The sequence below is a fragment of the Vigna unguiculata genome, chromosome 3, assembly GCF_037176805.1.
Source record: "Vigna unguiculata cultivar grain cowpea cultivar isolate G323 ecotype 2 chromosome 3, ASM3717680v1, whole genome shotgun sequence".
NCBI classification, from domain to species: domain Eukaryota; kingdom Viridiplantae; phylum Streptophyta; class Magnoliopsida; order Fabales; family Fabaceae; genus Vigna; species Vigna unguiculata.
Genome location: NC_140794.1, coordinates 41,748,013 through 41,757,140, shown reverse-complemented (window position 1 = coordinate 41,757,140; position 9,128 = coordinate 41,748,013). Strand labels below are relative to the sequence as shown.

The 9,128-nt window shown below is 34.7% G+C and overlaps 1 pseudogene across 1 annotated transcript; it reads left to right on the top strand.

Moving 5' to 3' along the window:
• The first annotated feature begins 854 nt into the window (after positions 1 to 854).
• LOC146887865 (secreted RxLR effector protein 161 pseudogene) lies at positions 855 to 8,215 on the top strand (annotated as a pseudogene). The gene is made up of 2 exons (XR_014993326.1): positions 855 to 2,116; positions 2,224 to 8,215. The product of XR_014993326.1 is annotated as a secreted RxLR effector protein 161 pseudogene (transcript).
• The last annotated feature ends 913 nt before the right edge of the window (positions 8,216 to 9,128 follow it).

Here is a 9,128-nt window from a genome sequence, read left to right as displayed (position 1 = left end):
GATTGGAGTTTTGTCTCTGGTCATTAGGTTATTTTCACAATAACCCATCAAGAACGTGTGAGAAGAGAACGCATATTTACAAAATCTCTCATGGATCAAGGTTAGTGTTCTATTATGTTTATCGTATGAGAATCTTAATTTCTAAAGATCCTTCGTTAATTTTACATGTGGTATCAGATTAGGTTGTAGGATTTATGATTCTCCTATTATGTGATGTTTCTCCTTTATTATGTTTATCTCCGATTTTCACGAACCCTAATTATTAATTGAGGGTTTATAATTGCAATGCCTATTAATCGAGGAGTTTAATTTATAAACGATGCTACTGCCATTAAAATATTGCATTCCGCTGCTGTCATTAATCATAATTGTATGCGTACTTTATTGTGATGGTGTTTTTATTTTAATTGGCATTGAATGAAAATATAATAAAATTGTTATGTGTGAAAGTGTTATTTTTTTTATTTTAATATTGAAATGAAGTGTAATGGCATTGAAAAACGGACGCATGAACATGAGTTGACTAATGTGAGTTGGATGCTTTTGCTAAATTGAATAAATTTCATAATGCTTAGTTTTATTAAATTGAATGGAGACCATTCTCAAGTGACGCAAAGTGAAAAAGCAGAGTAATATTTTTATCGACTTACGTCACCAATAAAATTAATATTAATTATTTTATTTATATAAATAATTAATAATTTTATTTTAATTTGTAATAATATTTATGTTTATTATTGTTAAATTAAAATTAATGAGATGTTATATAAAGTTTATAGCAATTAAATGTATATTTATTTATTTATTTGAAATCAAGTATGATAAATTTTGTTAGTCATCAAAGTGGCCAAAATTTTAAAGTTTTTTGTGATTTCAAATTATTAATGTTTTTTATTTCAATTACCCTTAATATGAATGTTATTTATGAATAATTAAATTTATGAGTTAATTGAAATTCACTAATTATAAGACATTTCAGAATCGTTCAAAGGTTGATTAATTGTTCTTATAATTAATGAGCATGGTTGTAGATAATTTTGTATGCGTCACTAGTTTTATTTATATACTCAAAGGTAGTAGGTGATTCTAGTTGATGCATATTTTAATTATCAATAATGTTATAATATGATTAACATCATTATACTTATGTTTGTGTATTATTGGATCTCCCAAAGGATAACATTAGTATGCATATAATGATTGTTTATATCTGAATCTGTTTTTACGTCTAGTTTTATGACTCAAAGCATTAATGTTAGGCATGTGTTAATTGCAGTCTATGTTCCGGTATTTTTACACTCACATGCTTCGTCTGTTCCAGTCTTTAATGGGTTGAATTTCCTTGACTGGAGTGAGCAAGTCCAATTTCACTTAGGTGTGTTGGATCTTGATCTAGCTTTTCAAGTTGAAAAGCCGGCTGCTATCACGGATGCCAATAGCAATAAAGAGAAAGCTCATTACAAAGCTTGGGAAAGATCAAACAGACTTAGCTTAATGTTTATGAGAATGAACATAGCAAGCAATATAAAGTCAGCTCTTCCCAAAACCGATGACACAAAAGAATTTATGAAATTTGTCGATGACACAAAAGAATTTATGAAATTTGTGGAAGAGTGCTCCCAAACTGTTGATAAATCTCTCGCTGGAACAATGATGAGTACGTTGACCACAATGAAGTTTGATGGTTCGCGTACTATGCATGAGCATGTGATCGAGATGACAAATATCGCAGCAAGACTTACGTCTCTAGGAATGGTAGTGGATGAAAGTTTTCTCGTGCAGTTCATTTTAAACTCATTACCCTCTGAGTATGGCCCGTTCCAGATGAACTACAACACCATGAAAGACAAGTGGAATGTGCATGAATTGCACAATATGCTAGTTCAGGAGGAGACCCGACTAAAGAACTTAAGAAGCCACTCTATTCAATATGTGAAGAATCAATGAGCTATTGGAAAGAAAGTTGCTAAGAAACATGGAAAGGGTAAAGGATCACTGAAGATTGACGAGTCCTCAACCAAAATCCAGAAGAAAAATGACAAATGTCATTTCTGTGGGAAGTCTGGACATTTCCAGAAGGACTGCATAAAGCGTAGAGCTTGGTTCGAAAAGAAAAGTGAGCATAATGCTTACGTATGTTTTGAATCAAACTTAACTGAAGTTCCCCATAATATGTGGTGGATTGATTCTGGATGTACGACTCATGTTTCTAATGTGATGTAGGGATTTCTTACAACCCGAACCATAAACCCAAATGAGAAGTTTGTCTTCATGGGCAATAAAGAGAAAGTTCCAGTGGAAGCGGTCGGGACTTATCGTCTAATCCTCGACACTGGATATCACTTAGACCTTATGGATACTTTTTATGTACCTAATATCACTAGGAATTCAATTTCTTTGTCTAAGCTTGATATTGCTGGATATTCTTTTAAGTTTGGGAATGGTTGTTTCAATTTGTTTAAGTGTACTTTTATGATTGGATCTGGTACACTTTATGATGGTTTATATAAATTGAATTTGGATAATTTATATGTTGAAACTCTTATGACTTTGCATCACAATGTTGGCACTAAACATAGTTTAGTGGATGAACGATCTGCTTACTTGTGGCATAAACGTTTAGGACATATTTCCAAAGAAAGAATGCAAAGATTAATAAAGAATGAAATCCTTCCAGATTTGGATTTTACTGATCTGAATGTGTGTGTGGATTGTATTAAAGGTAAACAAACAAAACACACAAAGAAAGGAGCCACGAGAAGCACTTAGCTTCTTGAAATCATACACACCGATATATGTGGTCCATTTGAAGTAAATTCTTTCAGTAAAGAGAAGTACTTCATCACCTTTATTGATGATTTTTCACGTTATGGACATGTCTATCTACTGCATGAGAAATCTCAATCAGTGAATGCCTTGGAAGTTTATATAAATGAAGTGGAAAGACAATTAGACAGAAAGGTGAAAATCATAAGGTCTGCTAAAGATGGTGAGTATTATGGAAGATATGATGAAAGTGGACAACATCCTAGTCCGTTCGCTAAGTTCCTTGAGAGACGTGGTATTTATGCTCAATACACAATGCCAGGCACACCACAACAAAACGGTGTATCAGAAAGGCGTAATCAAACCTTACTGGATATGGTTAGGAGTATGTTAAGTAATTCATGTTTACCTGTATCATTGTGGATGTATGCTTTAAAGACTTCCATGTATTTGAATTGTGGACGAGTAGGAAACCCAATTTGAGACACCTACATGTTTGGGGTTGTCTGTAACATCCCTACTGGAAATTACTTGGTTTAAATAAATCAATATATAATTAATAATAAAGGAGTTCAAATGTTGCACTTCACTACTCCCAAAACGCGGGAAAATTTATCACAATAATAAAAGCACCATAAATTTAAAGAAATTAAATAAAACTTTTATTACAATTTCCAAAATCTAACAAGACAATGAAAACCCTTAGAATTTTCATAAATCATAATCCCCATAGTAGCCCTCTCTCCGTCTCAGGGGTTAGCAGCATCACCTGTATCATCAACTACAAACGTGTAAAGAGTTACATGATCATCGCCACACACAAACAGAAAGGGTGAGCTCAGCAAAATATGAGAAACATAACAATTAAATAATACAATTACACATAATTATATTCTCAAAGTTAGACCCTAATCACATCTTTAATACCATCAAGGCTTTTAACTTCCAATTTAATCAACAAAGTTAACCATGGACTCAGGATTCATGATGCTCACACGAATCTGCCCGCTCGTGGTCCTGCCTCTACGAACCTCCCCGCTCGTAGTCCTAATCTACGGACCTACCCGCCCGTAGTCCAACACATGTGATCCTCCAGCTACGTACCTCCCGCACGCAGCATCTCTCAATTGTGAGTACAGAACATACGAACCTACCTCGCTCGTATCCTCATAGGAGAGTAATAGAGTATGAACCTCCCCGCTCATACCATCACATGTCAACCTCCATCCATGAACCTACCCGCTCATGGCACAACATCTCCTGATCCACATTCGCATCAAAGCGCACAACAGTACACACAAACTGCACTAGACTCACTTGGGCAAGAAGCCTTAACTTAAGCGACCAGACCTGTCTCGTTCAAGCTAAGCTTCCTCGCCTGAGCGAGCGTGCTACCAACATTACGTACTAAGTCTCGCTTAGGTGAGCTCATCTCGTCTGGGCGAGGCCTCTCTTCGCTCAACACAACCTCTCTCGCCTAGGTGGCCAAAACAGCAGAACACACATGCATCTACCCCGATCTCTCGCTTAGGCGAGTACCTCTCGCCTGAGCGAGGGACTTTGTCGCTCAAAACATGGTTTCCTCGCCTGGGCGAGACCCTCGAGCACAACCTCACCTTTTCGCGAATCCTCGCCTAGGCGAGCTGCTCTCACCTGAGCAAGATGTGCAGACACAACCCAAAATTTCTTTCCTGCTATTCTCGCCTAGGCGAGCCTAGATAGCTTGAGCGAGAATAGCACTTATCCCCCTTGTAATGCACGCAAAAACCTATCTCGACATGCCCAAAACCCCATTCTACTATGCCAAACAAATCATCTCAGGTTACAACATTATGTGCATGATTTGGACACCAATTAGTCACCCAAAAGTACAAAATCAAACCTTACACATCATCAGTACATAACTCCATAGTTTCCATACAAACCCATAAGGGTTTTATCACATTACAACAAAACAACCCCACACCCCAATTCACAGCATGTTGTCAAACAATTCATAGGGCAAAAGGTACATAATTACTGCACATTACACTATACACGAAATTCATCTCAATAAACATATAGTTGCATAGAAAAGGAGCTCCCCTAACTTGTGAATCTTTGCTTCAAAAGGTTGCCTAACCTTGGCTTTGTGATAGCTAGAACCCTCCCTTTTTGCTCTCTCAACCACCACTGCTTTGCTCTGAATCCCAATTCGCTTTCTCACTCAAAATTCGTGATCCTTTCTCACTCTAATTTTTCAGACTTCCAAAACCCTTCTAATTGCCTAACCCTCCCTTTTTATATGGCTCCTAATTGTGGTAAAAAGAAATAAAACGAAAATTGGCTTTTTAATGTCTATTATTACCTTTCATGAGCCATTATGGACTGTTTTTCCAAATCCCTTGGCTGCCCATTACCTCTAGGGCTTTCCCACCCTTTCACATTCAGACCACAAGTATTATTAGCAAAAATAAAAAGATTAAGTTGTTCTCATCAAGGTTTGAACCCACAACCCATCAATTACCAAGTCAATTGCACAACCAATTCAACCAATTCACATTTGTGATAATTCCTAAAATTTTAGGATTATATTATGACATCTAGCATTCAAATATACTAACGAAATAATGCATAAATTAAAATAACACACAAAGACATACATAAGACTCAAAGCCAAGTCCTCTCACACAGTTAAAGTACTTTCAACCACTTGAGCTAATACTTTTCCACATTACAACAATTAACATTAAGTGTCATAAAGGCTTCCACTACCCGCATTTATTAAATACTTATTAATTTAATTATTTAAATTTCTCGGGTCTTACATTGTCAAGCAGAAGTAAGAATATACAATTCGCAAGAAAAGAAACTGGATGAAAGAACAATCAGTGGATTTTTCATTGGTTATCTAGAAAAATCAAAAGGGTATATGTTTTATTGTCCTACCCATAGTACAAGAATCGTTGAAACTGGAAATGCTCGGTTCAATGAGAATGGTGAAACCAATGGGAGTGAAACTTCATGAAATGTGGAGATTAAGGAAGTTAGAGTACAAGTTCTTATACCTAGTACTTCTTTATCAAGAGTTGTTGTTCCACATGTTGTAGAAACTCACAACAATCAAGAAGAACAACAAATTAATGATTTCGAGGTTAACAATGAGCCAATAGTAGAACAACCATAAGAAATAGTATTAAGAAGATCTCACAAAGATAGAAAGTCTGCTATTTCGAATGACTATGTGGTTAATCTACAAGAGTTAGAAAATGACTTAAGTATTGATAATGATCCAATTTCTTTTTCAGAAGCCATTAATGGTGATAATTCTGATAAGTGGTTAGATTCCATGATAGATGAGCTTAAATCAGTGGTACATAATAACGTATGGGACCTTGTGGAATTGCCAGAAGGATGCAAGAGAGTTGGGTGTAAATGGGTCTTTAAGACTAAGCCTGACTCTCAAGGCAATATTGAACGTTATAAGGCTCGTCTTGTTGCCAAAGGTTTTACTCATAAAGATGGCATTGACTATAAGGAAACATTTTCGCCTGTTTATAAGAAAGATTCTTTTAGAATTATCATGGCATTAGTAGCTCATTATGATCTTGAGTTGCATCAAATGGATGTTAAAACTGCTTTTCTGAATGGGGATTTAGAAGAGGATGTCTATATGGACCAATCGGTGGGGTTCGCTGAAGAAGGAAAGGAACACATGGTGTGTAAACTTAAGAGATCGATATATGGACTTAAGCAAGCTTCTCGACAATGGTATCTAAAGTTTAATGATACTATTGTGTCCTTTGGATTTAAGGAAAACATTGTTGATCGGTGTATATATCTAAAGGTCAGTGGGAGTAAGTTTATATTTCTGATTTTGTATGTTGATGATATCTTGCTTGCGACTAATGATCTTGGTCTATTAAGTGAGACTAAGAGATTTCTCTCTAATAACTTTGAAATGAAAGATATGGATGAGGCATACTATGTGATAAGAATAGAAATATTTCATGACAGATCACAATGACTGTTAGGTTTGTCTCAGAATGCATATATTAATAAAGTTTTAGAGAGATTCAGAATGAATAAATGTTCAACATCTCCCATTCCAATACAGAAAGGAGACAAGTTCAGTCTCATGCAATGTCCAAAGAATGATTTGGAATGGAAACAGATGGAAAATATCCCTTATGCATCTGTTGTTGGAAGTTTGATGTATGCTCAAACATGTACAAGGCCAGATATTAGCTTTGCAATTGGTATGCCTGGTAAAGACCAAAGTAATCCAGGACTGGAGCATTGGAAAGCTGCAAAGAAAGTTTTAAGATACCTACAAGGAACAAAGAATCACATGCTTACTTATAGAAAATTTGATCACCTTGAGGTGATAGGTTATACAGATTCAGACTTTACCAGTTGTGTGGATACAAGAAAGTCTACATTTGGTTATGTGTATCTTTTAGTCGGAGGAGCGATTTCATGGAAAAGTGCGAAGCAGTCTGTCATTGTTGTATCCACCATGGAAGCTAAATTTGTGGCATGCTTTGAGGCCACAGTTCAAGCTAATTGGTTGCAAAATTTTATTTCAGGACTTGGAGTAGTCGACAGTATTTCCAAGCCACTGAAAATTTATTGTGATAATTCTGCAGCAGTCTTCTTTTCTAAAAACGACAAGTATTCCAAAGGTGCTAAGCATATGGAGTTGAAATACTTTGCCGTTAAAGAAGAAGTTCAGAAACGTATAGTGTCAATAGAATATATTAGCACATATCTTATGATTGTTGACCCTTTAACAAAAGGGTTACCGCCCAAATTGTATGTTGGTCATGTAAAGAATATGGGCATTATGTCTACTAGTGAATGTTAAATGTTGAATGTTAATGTTTTTAATGTTTATGTGACACTCTGAGCTCCCTAATATATAAATTTTTGAAATCTGTGTTTTCTTCTTTATGTTTATGCATGCAAATTATGAGGAAGAAAACAAATTATGTTATATTATTGCTTTGTAAAATGACATTATGTTTGAACCCATTATGGACTTCTCATTTTAAGGTCATATTAAGGAGAAAGGGATGATATAGTAGTACATGGAAGAGATCATGTCGACCGAATGATGTGTGACCGCCATGACTCTTATTATTTCTGTATCTTTAATTATGAATAATGATGGAACCAATTTATAAGGTCTTTTAATGCGCATTATGTTTATGTATTAAATCACATAATGTTATGACATCATATGAGTCAAGTGGGAGAATGCTAAAATTAATTGACGAATTAATTCTATTAGTGACTCATTTGAAATATTATGATGGGCTCAATTGTGATTTAATAAAATTTCAAGACCTATTGATTATTATTATGGGAAGTGATAATATAATAAAATAAAGATAAAGATAAAATAAAAACCAATTTGATGGATGTTGCTTTATAAAAGGGATTGGGATTTTGTCTCTAACCATAAGGTTTTTTTCACAGTAACCCATCAAGAAAGTGTGAGAAGAGAAAGAAAGACAAAGAGATAGATTGGGTAACGGTGGTTGAAGAACACACATGATTATAAATTGAAGAACGCATATTCACATAGGATCTCTCATGGATCAAGGTTAGTGTTCTATCATGTTTATCGTGTAAGAATCCTAAATTCTAAAGATCCTTAATTAATTTTACATTAAATTCTATTAGGACTAGTTATTATCATTTATATTTTAAAAAAAATATTTTCGGAAACAATTTTGAACCGATAATATTTTTTGCAATTGGAAAGGAGAAATTAAATCTCATATATACAAAATCTTAAAATATGTTGTGTTAGGTTTAATAACACATAGAAACTATACAATAATATTCTATCTATTTTATATTTTTTATGGTTAAAAATAATTTATATTGATTATTGATTATCCTAACAATTTACTCTTGTTTGAATAGACTCTATATGGAAACCTCCTATAACATGAGAATTTTCATATATTTTATCAAGTATCAATAACACTTAACTTTTGATTTGATGTTAAAATCTGTATAAACTCTCACTATTTTATATTTTTGGTATAGTGTATAAATGAAACTTGTAATATCACTAAACCTTTTAACTTAATAGTTAATACTTAATTTTACATGATCAACTCAATGCTAGCCATTTCCAGGTAGGGAAGTTATGGCTTACTCATGTTTTTCGTTTTTCCCTTTTGTTCAGCTGTTATTTGAGGTTATGTGGTTGGTGTGATGTTATGATAGCTGTGAACATATGAGCATGTTGGTTTGGACTGGTGTGGGTAACTGTTGCAGGAAAACAGTGGCGAGATCTGATAATCTCGCCCAAGCGAGCCAGTCTCGCCTAGGCGAGATAGGCAGGGGCTCGCCCAGACCCTTTTCAC